Here is a 15946-nt window from a genome sequence, read left to right on the forward strand (position 1 = left end):
TTGAATCTGGATCTTCTTCATTACAAAGCCCTACTCTTAAACATTAGGCTTTACTATCTCCTTATATACTGCCGGTGGTACTATTTCAGTGAATACAAATTATCTTTTAAAAATGTACTATTCTTAAATGTTGTATGATTAGCTTTAGAATTGACTTTTCAAAATTTATGAAGATGACAACAGAGCAGGAAATTATGCTAATCTTGCTCCCTCTCATTTAACTCCATCTTAACCATAAGCCTCCTGTTTAGACCATATGGACAAGCCTCCGGTTTCTCCAGAGCAGCAACATCTAGCTGTTGGAAAGCACCTCAGGGAATCCCATCACCTGGAGGGATGGCGGTAACGTGCCACCTGCCTCCTTCGGCCCCTTAGATCCCTGCACAATAGCTAAGAGAATCATTCCTGTTCTGGCAAGTAAACCTAGCTGACTCATGGTTACTTGGGCAAATGTGTTCATGGTCACTCTGGCTCTTTGCTAAAGCAAGGGTCGGCAAACTGTGGCTCATGGGCCAAGCTGGTCCATTAGCTGTTTTTGTAAATAAAGTTTTATTGGAACATACTAAACACATTTACATATCATCAAAGGCTGCTTTCATGCTATAATGGCAAGGTTGAGCATATGTGATAGAAACTGTATGTTCCACGAAGCCTAAAATATTTACTCTCTGACCCTTTACAGAAAACAACTGCCAATCCCTGCCTTAGCTCCAAAAAGCCCCTTAACCTCCCTGAGCCTCAGTTTCCTCATTTGTACAATAATTGCTCCTCAGGATTGTGGGGGAGGAGAACGCAGAACAAAACACATTAAAGGCCCTTCCCCTCTTCAGATGGAGACAACTCCTCAAGATCAGTTGGTGTCACAGCTCTGGCACGCAGTAGGCATGCCGTCGGTTCCTTCACGGTCCATTCCCGCTGAGTGTTCAGAACGCGGAGGTTCCACAAAGCCCGTAGGCTTCAGCTTAAACCGTCCCACTGTCCAGTGATCCAGGGGATAATTTACTAACCAGGCAGCACATCCAGATACCATACATCATCTCCTAAAGCCAAACCTGTCCTGCCCAGAGCCAACATTTGGCTCTGCCCTGGAAATGAAAAATGGGTTCCCAGGGACAGCAAATCTTGGGCTGCAAGAAGGAAGGAAAAAGCAGCCTAACTACAGAGCACTCATCCTCACACATCTCCACTTCGGGAAGAGTCCCCCTCAGGGACCTCAGGTTTTAGAATCCTCCAGCTTCCTCAGAACAGAGAACTAAATCCGCCTCTCTTCCAAGTACAGAACAACCACACAAGGAGAGTTGCATTGGGCCAAGGGAGAGGGGAGGGTACTGTTTTCCTGCCCCTGCCATCTGCCCATACCTCCAATATGTCATGTCTCCCAAGCTCCAGTGGTCCAAGCCACTCCCTTTCTCCTTCCACTCTGAGTTTCTATCCTAGCAGATCATCTCAGTGGGGTGTTTTGTACCTAGTTTTGCTGGTCTCTCCCCCTATTTTGCCTGTACCCTACTGGTGAGGAAGGTTCTCGTGTTGGCCTCACTTCCCCAAATGGGGAAACTGAGATTTAGCAAGCTTATAACCAGTTCACTCAAGGCAGCATAGCCTGAAGGCAGCCAATCCCATCTCAAGTCTCCTTGCCTGAAGTGTTCACATTCCTAATCACACACCATGGTTCACACACCTTGAGTGTGCATGCAAGTCCCAGAACTATCCTTGAGATCTCAAGCCACAGACCTGTGAAATTATCCAGTCCAGCCTTCCCACTTACCAAATGGGTCAACTGAGGCCCCAGCAGAAACATCACCCTTCCAAGGTCACCCAGTGAGACAGTGGCCTGAGTAATACAAAGAACAGGATTTCGCTAAGAGTGCTTTCATGTCCCAAGGCCATGAGGTAGGTAAGATTTGATAGGCTCATGGGATCTCATGTTTTACGACTGGTGCTGCTTCTCTCTCCCTTCTTCCACCAATTACACCAGCAATAACTACTCACGTGCCCTAGTCTAGCCAATTTTGGTGCCAGGCTGAGGGGATCCTAGGGGCCTTTCCAACAGGTCCCAACAGGAGAGCCAACGGAAATGCCTGACATGGCGCCCCCTATGACTCCAGTGGTCCAGGGGGGTTGAAGCAAGATCTTGTAGAGCAGCAGGAGTCTGGTCCTTAGAGCCTGAACATGAGAAGGCTGAGGTGGAATCTGGGACCCCAGGACACCCTCTGGGCCTGACAGGAGACCACCAAGCAAACCCACTCAGGGAGCTCAGCACAAGGCACATCCACAGGCAGACAGGGGCTAGGAGAGGACAGAACTAATGGAAGACAGCTGACCAGAAGTGACCACATGCGGACTCGGGGATCGAGTGGTCCCCACAAGCTGGAGGTGACAGTGCCTGCCAATGAGATTGGCCTGAGAAGGCAAAGGAAAACATGAATGGTGCCACGAAGAGGGGCTACACAGCCACCAGTCAGAACCAGAATCAGAGACCGGGTTCAAGTCCTGCCTCAGCACCTCAAAGTCATGCAACCTTACAACTGAGGGGGCCCATCTGAGTCTGGGCTTCGGCCCTACAGGACTCACATGCTGACGGCATGCACCCCACAGAGCTGCAAGGAGGATTAAATGCAGCAAAGTGTGTAAAAATCTTCAGCACGATGTTCTTAACAGTTGCTCTAAGTGGTGGGGAGCCTTTTCAATAGGACGTACCTCCCACAGCTTCGGAGCCAGTGTAGACGACTCAATAAAATGTTACAGAACAAATTAGAAAAACTCCTACAGAACTCACTTAACTTGTTAAATCAAGGAAGTGAACAACTGTGTTGTAGAGGCCTTCGGCTTTCAACTACCCGAAATCAAATTGTTATTCCGCTCTCCTATCTCAGCACTCGGTGCTAAGGTTATTTGGCGTGTCTGGTGTGTGACTACTTAAGAAGGGGTAACAGCCTCTAATTAAGCTTGAAAACGTCAACGTGAGACAGGCAGGCAGTGAGCAACGTCTCTTCATGAAAACATTTCTGGGGCAGGCTTAGGCCAAAGAGCTGTCAATCAATAAATTGTTCTGTCTCAGAGCTTTTACACTCAAAGAATTTTGAGAGCCAGGAGGGAGGATCCTTGAGCATAATTTCTTTTACAGAAAAGACTACCCACGTCCCGAGGGGCCAGAGGATTCGGCCCCAGTCTCCTGAGTTAATAGAGTGCCTTCCATAATACCTCTTGTCCCTAAAATTCCTTCCTTATTCCATCGGTGTTATGCACTCCTGACTCCACCAATACATGGAAAGGTCAGGCACAGTTTATTAAGACCTACTGTGTGCCAGATACTGGGACAAACAAGAGGGGGAAACAAAACAGAAGGCCCTTGCCTTTCTGAGCTCACAATCTCGTGAGAGAAGAAAGAGTAAGAAAACAAGTAGTATTGCAAAGAACAAGTACCGACGACACAGACAGACTATGCTCCAGAAGACAGGAGGCAGGGGAGGGGAATTTCGATTCTGTGGCTAAGTGAGGTCTTCTATGCCAAACCTCAGGAGCGCCAGCACCACGCTGTGCAGAGTTGAGGGATGGCTATTCCAAAGAGAGGAGCGAGCACAAAGTCCAGAGATGAGAAGAACCAGGCTAAGAGGGTGATAGGGCCCAAGTCATGCAGGGCCATGCTAATGAGTATGGATTTCATTCCAGGTGCTGGTAGAAACCAGGTGCAATGCAGAGCCAACAGGGTGACGTGTTCTGTTTCATGATTTAAGACAATCACGCAGTTGGCAACAAAGCAGGCTGGAGGTGCCGGGAATGCAGGGAGCAGCAGCCAGTCCTCATCTTATCCTAGCAGAACACTTAAAAAAGCCATTGAAGAAGTCCTGCCCATGGAGATGGCTCAAGGCACTGGAGCTGAGCGGGGGGGCCATGGCACATTCACCAGCCATTCTCCAACAGTTTCCCATCATCCCGCCAGGAACCCCCCTCTGGCCCAAAGAATCATTCATCACAACCCTGGCATGCCGAATGGTTCTGATCCTGACCCTAGACACATCTCAGGTTTCAATAAACACTTGTTAAACCAAATGAACTCAGTAGACAATCCCTGAGGAGATACAAGTTCTGCTATTGACGGAGGCTCACAGTGAGACAAGGATAATGGGCTCAAATCTTGTTAGCAAAGTCAGAGAACTGAGAAATTTCTGAGCTCAAAACAATAATTTCCCTTCTGCTTTCAATATTTTTGCATAGTAAGGAATCATTTCTAGGGCGGCCAGGAATAATTCTTGGGCAATTATTTAGCACGTCTTAGACCTGTTTTGCTGCTTTTCATGGAAGCTAAAGATCAGTCACTGACAGTTTCTCTTCAATACGCCCCCTCTCCCACTCCCCCCATCTCCTGGCCTCATAATCTAGCTGTTTTCCTTGATTCTCCCTCCGCCTCCACTGTGGATGCTTCTAGTGTTTCATCTTTCTTGGGATCCCATGACTACTGTGCTTCAGCTCAGCAATTCCCAACTTTTTTATCTGACATCCCAGTGTGTCTTCAGGCACCTCCAGGGGAGTTGTGAAATTCATTTTCATTCACTTTAATTTAAAAAAGAAATATAGGCCATTTAGTTCTTTTAAGAGGGGAGAAATGTGGTGTCACTCAATCAGCAGGGAGGTGAATCCTGACTCTATTAGCTTATTGGGCAAAATGGCTCTCTTCCAAGCATTCTTGGGTTGCTTAAGCAAGTACAGTGTTTTGCTAACGTCTGAGAAACTCTTCGCTCTTGGGGAAAAGAAGAATAAAGTTCGGAGAGAAAAGGGACAAGGGAAAATTAATGTTCTTTTATTAAGAACATTAATCTGTTTTAGAGATCAGAATTCAACAAAATGATGCATATCACTCAACCACTTAGTCCTTCTATTTAACAAGAGTTTACTGGTATCCAGCATTTTTCTAGAACCAAGGAACAATAACAGCATCTAATATTCATTCAGCTCATGTGCTCCATGCCAGGTACAGTTCTACAAGAACTACCTCAATTAATCCCACAGTAATTCCATAAAAAGCAGTTCTTCTGTCCCCTATGCAGAACTGTTGGGCAAACCCGAACTACCAGTCTCATCACTGCCACAACACGAGCCTGCCATGTCCCAGGGCTACAAAGATGGACAAGGCATGATCCCTTCTGCAAGGACTCACCACGTGTGGTGGGCAAAACAGACGAGTCATTAATTGTGTGGACCGTGTGTGAAACTAGGAAAGAGAATCTAGGGATATGGACAAGGGTGTTGGGCTCACCCTGGAAGCAGAGGATACAGAAAGCATGCCCAGGAAGAGGAAAGAGCTCACTGGAGTCAGTTAGGCAGACAGGGTGAGGTCAGAATAGAAGGGTGGAAGGGTGGGGGAGGACAGACAGACTGAGGAGAGTGGGGAAGGGAAGCCTGAGAAAATGGGCAGGTGCAGGGAGCCAGAGTACGCAGCAGAGGCAAGGCCAGGAGGCTGGGGGGCTGGGGTGGACAGATGCCCAGGAACTCTGGCAGGAGGCTGGCAGGGGCTGACTGGTCCCGTGGCCCTCCTCAGGCAGGCTAAGGATGGGTCGTGGGGAGCCGGGGAAGGGTGTGGGCACCAGGGTGGCACAGCCAGTCACAGAGAGACAGCCCTGTGATGGCAGCGAGCCCAGAGCCTGGAGCCAGAACGCAGAGAGGAGCCCACCTGGAAGGCAGTTTGCTGGCTGGCTGGCTGGCATGAGAGGATGAGGCCTCCACCCCAGGCAGTGGCCATGGGGAGGAAAAAGCAGACACTGGAGAGAGGCTCCAGAAGTAGGAGGACAGGTGGCGGTGATGCCCACAGAGGCGTCCAGGAATATTAGACATTATTTTCCCGAATTCTCCTAGGGAAAAAAAATGTTTCTACTTCCATTTTTCTGGTGATGGTAAATTCCTAATATACTTTGCCATCTGCTCCACAACTGAGAGGCAAATACGATCAACAAAGTGACAAAGTTGGTGACATGTGAAGAAGCCCGGTCACACCCCTGGTCCCGTGGAGGGAGAAAGGGCGCCGGCCAACAGCAGTCTTTCAGCAGGTGACCTTCACTGAGGCATCTGCTCCTGCCCGCCCAGCCACCGCCCTCCCGGCACAGGTAACACTGCCCTCCCGCCGCCACCCCCCCACTCTTCCCCCCCAACACCTGCACCCGACTCCTAACACCAGCGGGAGTGGCAGTGGCAGCCATCCACACGGAGGTGCAAGAGCTACACAGGAGAACGAAACAGTGCTTGAACAGTCCGTGGCAGGCTCTGCCCAGAGGCCGACACTCCATGCTCATCCCCATCTCCTCCTCTAGCCCAGGAATATGGGAAAAGACAACCAACCATCTCTCAGCACCCACCCTCCTCGATCTAGAACCCCACGCATTGCAGAGAGCAGGTTGTGGGGTACACATCCAAATTTCTGCGTCTCGACTTCCTGCCAGTCGTGCACTTAGGAAAGATTAATGGTCTTTGGAAAAGGAATGAGAGTCCATTTATTTATCTAATTAGGATTCATGAATTCATGAAGGGCCCCGTAAAAAAAAAAAAAAAAAATTAGAGAAGTTCACAGAGACACACATACATACCTCAAAACGAATACACAAACCTATCTCTCTACTTCAAGGTCTTAAAAAAAAAAATCAATGTATTTCCCAAGGGGCACTGGGTAGGTAACAGGAGTATAATAAATAGTATAAAGTTTGTAGCCTGATTATGTTATAACCAAACATCTCAGACAGGTAAACCCGAGGCTTTGGAGAACGTGCTCCTCATGTGAAACTAAATTCCTGCCAGAGCCAGCAGGATCACAGATAATCGAGACCATGCTGTATCTGTGTTTAAATCCTAAATTATACCATTGACACGAGGCTTTCTCACATCCCATATATTCCTGTCGAGTGTTTCCTGGGAAATTTGGACAGGAAAGCTCTGCTCTCCTAGGGGCAGGGTGCACCTTCCTTCAGGTCTAGATCTGCTTCGCAGGCTCTGTCTGCAAACTGTTAACTCCCACTCCCAACACATCAAGGAGACAGGAGCTAAAAGACTTGGATGTAAGGACCTTTTTTGCCACCATCTAATTCTATGAACCTGTACGCATCAGGGAATCTCCCTGGGCCAGCAGCTATGGATAACAATAATCCCTAATATCTACTGAGTTTCTGTTATGCTATTGGCTTTCCAAGAAGCATTTTACATGGGTTATTTCAGCCAATCCTCCCAACCTTTTAGGATTCCCACATTACAGGTGAGGAGGAAGAGGCCATAAGTGGAAGAGCTGGTTAGACGTATTAAAATAGTTTGGTGAGGGCAGACCCCGTGGCGCAGCGGTTTAGTGCCGCCTGCAGCCTGGGGTGTGATCCTGGAGACCCGGAATCGAGTCCCACGTCGGGGTCCCTGAATGGAGCCTGCTTCTCCCTCTGCCTGTGTCTCGACCTCTCTCTCTCTGTCTCTATGAATAAATAAAATCTTTTAAAAAATTAAAAAAATAAAAATAAATAAAATAGTTTGGTGGCATCCCCACTGTCCAAAAGACTGAAGCAACCCCTGGCATCATCCACCACTGCCATGACCGACACCCAGGGATCCAGCCTTACCCAGCTACGTGAAGCCCCATGGATCTTGCACTCTTTCACACACTTCTGCTCCTGCCTGTTTATGATCTTAGTTCCCTGTCTAGAATGCTTGCCTTGCCTTTCTTGCCTACAAATATCACTCTAACATCAAGACAGTTCAAGCCTTTCTGCTCCCCTCCAACACTGAACTATCCAACACCTTCATGACCTTCGTGCCCCTATGCCTTGAGATGACCATTCACTATCTGCTGCTGGGCAAACCTCTGAAAGACCAGAGCTGTATCTGCTTACCACTCCATTCCCAGAAGCAGCACCCAGCCTACAGTGAAAATGTGCTGCAGGAAGAGAACAAGACAAGGACAGAGGGAACAGGAGGAAATGAATGCACATCTCCCAATAATCTAGGTACCTATCTTATGAGTCAACCAATTACTACTGTCTCTGATCCTGGAAGCTTCTGCCACTTCTAGGTTTTCCCCTGCATTTCCCCAGTCTGAGTAGGAATAACAGACAAGGAAACCCTCCACAAGCTCAGCTCAAGCCTCAACCAGGTTTATAATAGGAAGCCCTGTCTTCCTGGAATCTTCCAGGAGGATTCAGAGAAGAGTCAAACCTAGAGATGTTACAAAGGTTTTAGGGCCTTGATCGTAAAACACCTTGGTCCCAGATCTGTCGCTCCCAAATCTGTGGAGCTTTCAGTGTCTTGCTATCATTTATATTTTCTGGGTTGGTGAGCCCCACTGATACATCTTGTTCTTGTGTCCCGTTCAGAGAAGCCCATGTGGACTCCAGTTTCTGACAGCCTCTCCTTTCAAATAAACACCCTAAAGATAGATATAATAAATATCCCATCAGCCTCTCAGGGGCAATACGATGTTTTACAAGTAATTCTAAAGACCCAGCTAGCTCTCTCTCTCTGATACTCCATAGGGAACAAAATAACATGAAATAATAGCAATATGCATGAGCCCAATCAAAGACTTTCCTTTCAAAGATAAAAATGCAAAGGTGTAGTTCATGATGACTGAAAGCAAAAAATAATAAGTAGTGACATTCGAGATTGGTTTTGATCACTCCTAACTGATTTCTAAAATCTCCCCATCACCCGACCATTATAATTTCCTGCTAATTACTACAAGCAATTTTATTAATATATTTTTCAGCCTCATTAAATATTACCTTGGGCCTAACATTAAAAATGATGAGGCTCAGTAATCTTAATGAGCATCCAAGTTTCATCGACCCCGGAAAACCCAGACAGCAAAGAACTAAACGTGTTGCCAGGCTGCTCTGTTCCCTGGGCATGTAGAAAAGCAACTTCAGAGACATGAAAGAAATGAAATGTAAAGCCCAGAACAAAACCAGACTTGGAAACATCCAGGTGTGGCTGGGCCTCCTTCAGTTCCTGTCCAGTAGTGGAGAGGGGCATCAATGAGGAGGCATTTTGGCTTTCTCCCTTCCTCCTCGGTCACCCGGACAGAAACAGTGTCAATCAGAATGTTCTCACTAACATTTGTACCTCTTGTGACTCCCATGGACAGTGCTATGGGTGATCGTGGGCTGTGCAGAAACAGGCCGAGTGGAAAAGCAAAGTGTTCACTGCTCCATCCAACAGAAATATGTGGCTTTCTCTGAAATGGTGGCAGTAGAACAAAGGACGAGTAGTCAAGGACCAAAGAAGATAAATTCTATTTTTTCTTTCCTTCCTGGCATGACCAGAATTATCTGTATTTCTCAAGCAGCAAGCTGGACAAGAACAGTGAGACTAGCTTCCCAGTCCTCCAAGTAAATTATTTATCAGAAGCTGAATTTACTGCTCTCATGACTAAACTGTCAAAAAAATTCCTATTTCCAACAGTTGTGCTGGATGGTCCCAGGATTTCTTATGTTTCCCTTAGCCACTAGGTTAAAGATGAGTGGGTAATAGTAAATGTGCAGTTGGCTGAACAGACTAGCCCAGATTTACTGAACCTACCCTTCAGCCAAGATCTCAGAGAGATTTTTCAATGTGTCTTAGACCAATACATTGAACACAACATAAAACCTTTAGATGTTAGACAGGAACCTCTGGTGTTACCTAATTTAACTCACTATTTGTACACAAGAAAACAGAGATGCAGAAATGGGAAATGACATGCCTTGGTTACACAAGCAATGTCAAATCTAGACCTTGAACTGTTGGATCCTCATCCATTACGCTGCTGTTGGTACCATTAACCTGGACAGAGTCTAACTGGGGATGGCTATCTCATCCAAAAAAGAAGTGTGGTTTCCCTCTTTGGTGGTACAGCACTGCCCTGGGATGGGATGACCACCAAGAACTACATCTTCTGATCCTTCCACACACTCGCAACTCCACTACTTTGAAGCTGAGTCCACCTCCAGGAATGTCTTCTAGCCAGTGAAATGGGAATGCAAGTGATGAACAATGCCACTTCCAGGCATGACTCATGCAAACCTACAGTCTGATGCTATTGTGAAGATTCAATGAACATTCACTAAAATATCATCACCCAGTGCCCACAATGCATTTAGCACTTGACAAGGCCTTCCACGTTCTCCTCAGAAGCTAGACACAAACCAGTACATAATGTACATTCTATTCATATGATACTCCAGAATCAACAAACGTAACCAACAGAAATCAGATTAATGGTCGCCTAAGAGGACAACGACTAGGTAGAAAGGAGCATAATGGAACTTTCCAGTGTGACGGAAACATTTTGTATCTTGGTAAAATTGTAGGTTTTACAGCTTGTTAAATGCATGTAAATTATATGTCAGAAAAAAATTTAATTGTTAAGATCTAAATATCTAGATATCTCTGTAGCTCAGTAGTTAGATGGCTAGGAAAGAGGAGAGAGAAGGTAGTCCGTGAAAGTACCTGATGCAGCATGTGGTTCTTACAAATGGTTCCATGTATGCTTATGGAATGCTTGAATCAAAATGAACACTCCTACTCTTTCTCTTTCAGGAACAACCCATTGTATTTTGGGATGGCACCAGCAATTCTGAAAGTGCCTTCTCTGTCCCTTAATCCTGGTCCCTGACACAGCCCCCAGATGCATCTGCCCACAATCTCATGACAGAGGTCAGAGGTCTTAACCATCAAACTTATTCTGCCTCCAGTTGAGCTATCTCTGAGACTTTCATGGTACTTGTCACACTCAATTCCTCAAAATCTTTTTGGACCATGAGCCCAGACAAGCCACCAGATGTCATCTGTTGAGGATGTGTTTGGATGCGCTCCATTCAACTAATGGGCTCCAGGCAGCTCTGCTCCTATGAAGTAGTATCCACACCACCTTGAGTCCACCATCAAGACACTCATCTTGAACGTTCAGTTTGGAATATGATAACTGCTAGTATCTACTGAGCATTTGCAGCATGTCCAGCACAGTTACAGATACTACATATTTTCATTTCTTTAGTGCTCACAATAAATGCATAAACTCTGTCACTGGCACCATTTCACAGATAAACTTGCAGAATTGAAGGTATTCCTTCATCCCGGTATTTTCAGACCCATGAAATCCCATCTGCAAATCTCATCTCCACATCTGTCTCCCACCCTTCACTGTAAAGGTATTGGCAAAACTTGAGAACTCTTGCCCAAAATTTACAGAGTAAGAGCTCAACTCTTGCCCAAAATATACAGAGTAAGAGCTTGACACTGCAGCCCTGAATGAACAAACAACTGATACACAGAACAATGGGGGTGACACTTAAAAAACCACTACATTGAACAAAAAGGATGTAAACACAAAAGAGCAAATACTGCAAGATTCTGTTTCTAGGAAGCTCTCAAAGAGACAAATCTAATCTACAGTGACCCAAATCAGGTCATCGGTTGCCTGGGGCTGGAGATGAGAGGCAGGATTGCCAAGGGGCATGAAGGAAATTTCTAAGTGATGAAAATGTTCTACACCTTGACCCAGGTGGTGGTTACACGAGTGTACACATTTGTCAAAATTCCAACTGAACACATAGAAAGTGTGCATTTTATTGGATGGGACTAAAGCTGATATTTTTATGCAAAAACAAAGAAAAGCTTTCAGAAGCAAAAGCCCTTGTTTTGAATCTCTGTCTCTTCCTGGCTGGTGACCTGGAAGGCCTGTTAAGGCCACTTAACACAACTGAGCCTTGGTTTTAGGCTGTTGTCAGGGCTGGAGATAATACATGCCAAACACCTGAGAAAAGAGTAGACCTTCAATAAACAGCAGCTTCTATTATTAATGTTAATTAATAATAATGAGAAATAATAATCTAAGTAACAGCTTCAATTCTCTACCTCACTTTGCTGGGTAGATCTCAAACTGCTAAATGTTCCTTGCCATTAGCTCTTGCTGGAAACCAACACACACTCTTGTGGGCATGCAATCATTTTAATGTTATGCTAGAAGAGATAATCAAGGATGAATACCAAATGAATGTAGATTAAAGAATTCTTGTTTATATATGAATATGGGCCATGGAATCTTGGACTAATTCAAGCCTGAGCAATGCTGACAGTTACCATTTTCTTTCTCCAAAAATCAGAATTTCACTCTAAGTAACTCCATGGGGAGCTTTCTACTATATTATTATCCAGGGTATAATTTCTCTAATAAGGTCATTAGGGGGAAAAAATTCTGGACTCTATAATCCCTTTGTATTAGTTTTCTCCTAAGAGTATCTTTCTCTAGAGATAAGACACAGGTCATCACAGCAAATTTCCTATCTATAGCAATCTGGTTTTGATAGTTTTTAGAACTAAATCTGTGAGCTCATCTTGTTTTTTGGTCACCTCCTTCCACATTCAGAAAACTGCTTTGCAGCAAACTGTTCAGTTCTGTTTAGGCCTTCAAACAATTTCTCTAGAGCTGGAGCAAAGGTGAGTGAGAAAGTTTCCAGGTTCCTGGTAGAACTGAGACTCCGTGGGAGGCTACTGAAAACTCAGCAGTAATGGAGATTCCAGGGGGAACAAATGAAAGGAGCCATGCTGTGCTGGGCTCAAAGCTGCAAAGGTGTTGTCAACCCCTCTTTCAGTAAATGCCTCTAACCGCCTTCATTGGGGAGCATCCCTGTCCCATTTTTAGCCTACCAAGGAGCCAACTTCTAGTGCTCAATGCTATGCTGGTTTCTTCCCAGTGCGTTCTTAGTATTAGAACAGATCAACCCAATGTCACGAGCAGTCTCCCTTTTGGCAGAAATGCCTCAGAGCTATTATTCCATAATGACAGCTAGGGAATCCAGGGCCTTCTAAAGACATATAGAAGGCTCCAGAGAATTAACATGGAGGCAGGGCCACTGAAACATGACTTTTCAACCCAAGAGGAAGCTCTGCAAGTTCCCAGGTGTTATACTCCATCCCCAGCCTGACTCCTGTCCTAACAGTCCAGAAGTCTCTGGAAATAAAGATTCATTGCAACACAGTCCCACTTGGACTCTTTAGGAAATGAAATTTGCTAATGGCAGGATAGTTTTGTTTCATGATTTGCCTTTCCATGTATTTTACTCATGAACAACAGTTTTTCAAGCGGCCAAACAACTTTTCTTAAAAGTGACTTCCCTCCTAGGGCAGAGACTGCTGTGTGTTCATCCCACATCATTTCCTCCTTCTCCTGGGCACACAATGAGACCACACTTCCCAGGATCCCTTACAGTTGGGCAGTTAAGCACAGCTGTGTACCTGAATGACTGTGTGGAACACAGCTCCTCTGTCACCCACACTGGGAGGGGTGAAGGAAACCAATTGCTACTTTATTCAGACTCCAAAATGGTCTGTTCCAAGAGTTCACCTTTCCTAACCAACTTTCCTCCTATTTAGTTAACCCCTCAAAAGCTCCATTAAATGATTCTGGAGAGAAAAACAACAACAAAGGGATACCAACATCTAGCCATGCAGGATAAATATTTCTTGATCAAAATCCATGTAACTCAGCCTGAGAGCCCCTGCTTTAACCTGTGAATTCTCTACAGGCATCCTCATCCCTTCCTTCCCACAACCATCAAGTTCAAGTAAGTCTTCCAGAAGTTAAGGGCTGACAGGAGCCAGCTAGTGTTAAACAGGAAGTCCACATGTCTCTAGCTGCCACTGGTAACACTTCAATTACCCACCACCTGCTTATCATGAGGTTCTCAGTACAGCTTTTTCCATTGTCCATTGTCTCCCAAAGAAAAGGTTAATGGGAAATGTCAAGATCCAATAGGCAGGAAAAATCCCAGCGCTAAGCTGAGAAAATAAAAGAGGTTATTTCTAGACTAAGTCATGGTTCTGAAAGCTGGCATGTATCATCCTGGACCCTCCAGTCTTTAGATTGGCCCTTTATTCTCATGCTGACATGGCTTGTACCCATTGTTGAAGAAGATCCTTCACTCATGGCCAAAGCTTCCTCTCCTCCTCACCATGCTTCTAAAGAGCTATGCCCTAGACTGGAAACATCTTCAAAGGATCTCCTTTCCTTCTGCATCCCACAGAGCAGGTGCACTAGGAAGAATGGGCAAGCTGCCATCGCAAATCATCTCAATACTTTGATTGCTTGAGGCAATGAACATTCTCTATGCATTCATACAATAGTCCAACAGAGATATATGGACCCAGGTTCCTATAGTTCCACCAAACCCTATAGCCTCAGTATCTTTACAGTCAAGGGAACAGAAGAGAAATCACATGTGATAGGGATTTACAGGCCAGGCCTAAAAGTGGTATATATACACACATCACCATAGTCCTCCACATTCCACTGACCAGAACACAGTATGTGCCCACATTTGACAAGAGGGTCTAGGAATGTATTCTCACTATGGCTCAGAATGAGAAGGTGAAACGGACTGTGGTGATCACACAGTGGTGTATGTCCCCTAGTCGGGACAGAGAATGTCTCCCAGAAGCATCCTGGTCAGCTTTCAAGGACTGGATTCAAAGATCTGTTGGCAGAAAAATGAAACTTCCCAGAACCATGCAGGAGAGAAATGTTAACCTTTGCACAATAAACCAGGATACTGTTTACCAGCCTGAGGCTAAGGTGAGGTGAAACCTCACACAAGTTGGTAGCAAAGCATCTGAGATGGGAGATTTGTGTGCACACAGAATGGGCCAGAATGGCCCTGAGAGAGGAAAAACCTTGCGTTGCTTCCTAGATCCACGCTGGTTGGGACAAGCAGACTCATACTTCCAGGGGTAGCCCAAGAGATCAGAGTAGACTTCTCACTTCAGAGACGGGGAAGCAGAGCTGTCCAGAGAGGTACCATCTGTAGCCAGCAAGAAAGCCAGACCTAGAGCTGCACTCCCTGATTCTATCACTCCCAGTCCACCATGCCATTGTGTATCCCTCTATCCTCCCAAGCATGGGCCTTAAAGAAAACAGCTACAAGCCAGGGTTTCTATCCAACAAAAGATTTCTGGAAACCATGTTTCCCATTCTGGCATTTTGTTCTTTTAGTCTCTCCTTCCAGAATTACGTAAATGTACAAATGGCAGGTGCATGTGTAAGGCATGAGGACGAAGTCACTCGCATACTCACCACAGTCTGTGTCACCCAGATGGCTTCCTGCTCATGCAAGAAGGACTCAGCTCAGGTTTCATCCATAAATGTTTCTTTATTTGTCCCCGAAGGCCTCCTGTCACCTACAGGAGCACTTCTCCGCAAGCTCTGTGAATTACAACTCTTTTAGAGGATATGTTCCAGACAATGAACTTCTTTCCTTCCATATTTGAAAATGAGATTAACCCAAGAACACTGCAGAGACTCTGTGAAAGGCTTCCAATGACAAGCATTTCCGTAACAATGATACAGGAATATATCCACACTGTTTTCTAAATCTGAGAAAGTCTGGAAGCCCAAGTTTTGCCCGAAGAAGAATGGCAGACGGGCACAATTTGTAAGAATCTATCAACCTAGCATTCAAGCCCAGAGGGGCTGTGAGATCAGAGTTTGCCACCACCACCACCTCCCACCCCAGGATTATTTCTGGCTTCTCTCCTACTCCTACCAAATCACAACTTCCCTCTTTTCTCTCCACCAACAAAGCCCCAAATTCCACCTTCTGTGCCTGTGGTCCCCTCTATTTTGTGTCATCTGAAGGACATGGCAAAGAGTGGGAGCAAGTTAGGGAGAATCCAGAAGGGCGATGAGTTCTAGGGAGAGGGGCTTCCTTTTGTTCTATAGTAGAGATTAGAAAACTATGATCCTTGGGCCAAATCTGGCCCCTCATTATCATTTTATAATGTCTTATTGGAACACAGCCAATACACATTTACTCTTGTGCTACAGTGGCAGGGTTCAGAGTTGGGACAGAGACACTATGGTCCACAAAACCTAAAATATGTTCTATTCGGCCCTTTACAGAAATATTTTTAAGCCATAAAATACATAAACACATGTTCATAGTAGCACTAGTCA

At 45.6% G+C, this 15946-nt stretch overlaps 1 protein-coding gene across 13 annotated transcripts in view; it reads right to left on the reverse strand.

Annotated features, from left to right (window-relative positions):
- Positions 1-15946, reverse strand: part of PTPRT (protein tyrosine phosphatase receptor type T) — a 1036563-nt gene that overhangs the window by 916420 nt on the left and 104197 nt on the right. The gene's annotated exons all lie outside the window — the stretch shown is intronic.

Source organism: Canis lupus, chromosome 26 (assembly GCF_048164855.1).
Source record: "Canis lupus baileyi chromosome 26, mCanLup2.hap1, whole genome shotgun sequence".
Lineage (NCBI taxonomy): Eukaryota > Metazoa > Chordata > Mammalia > Carnivora > Canidae > Canis > Canis lupus.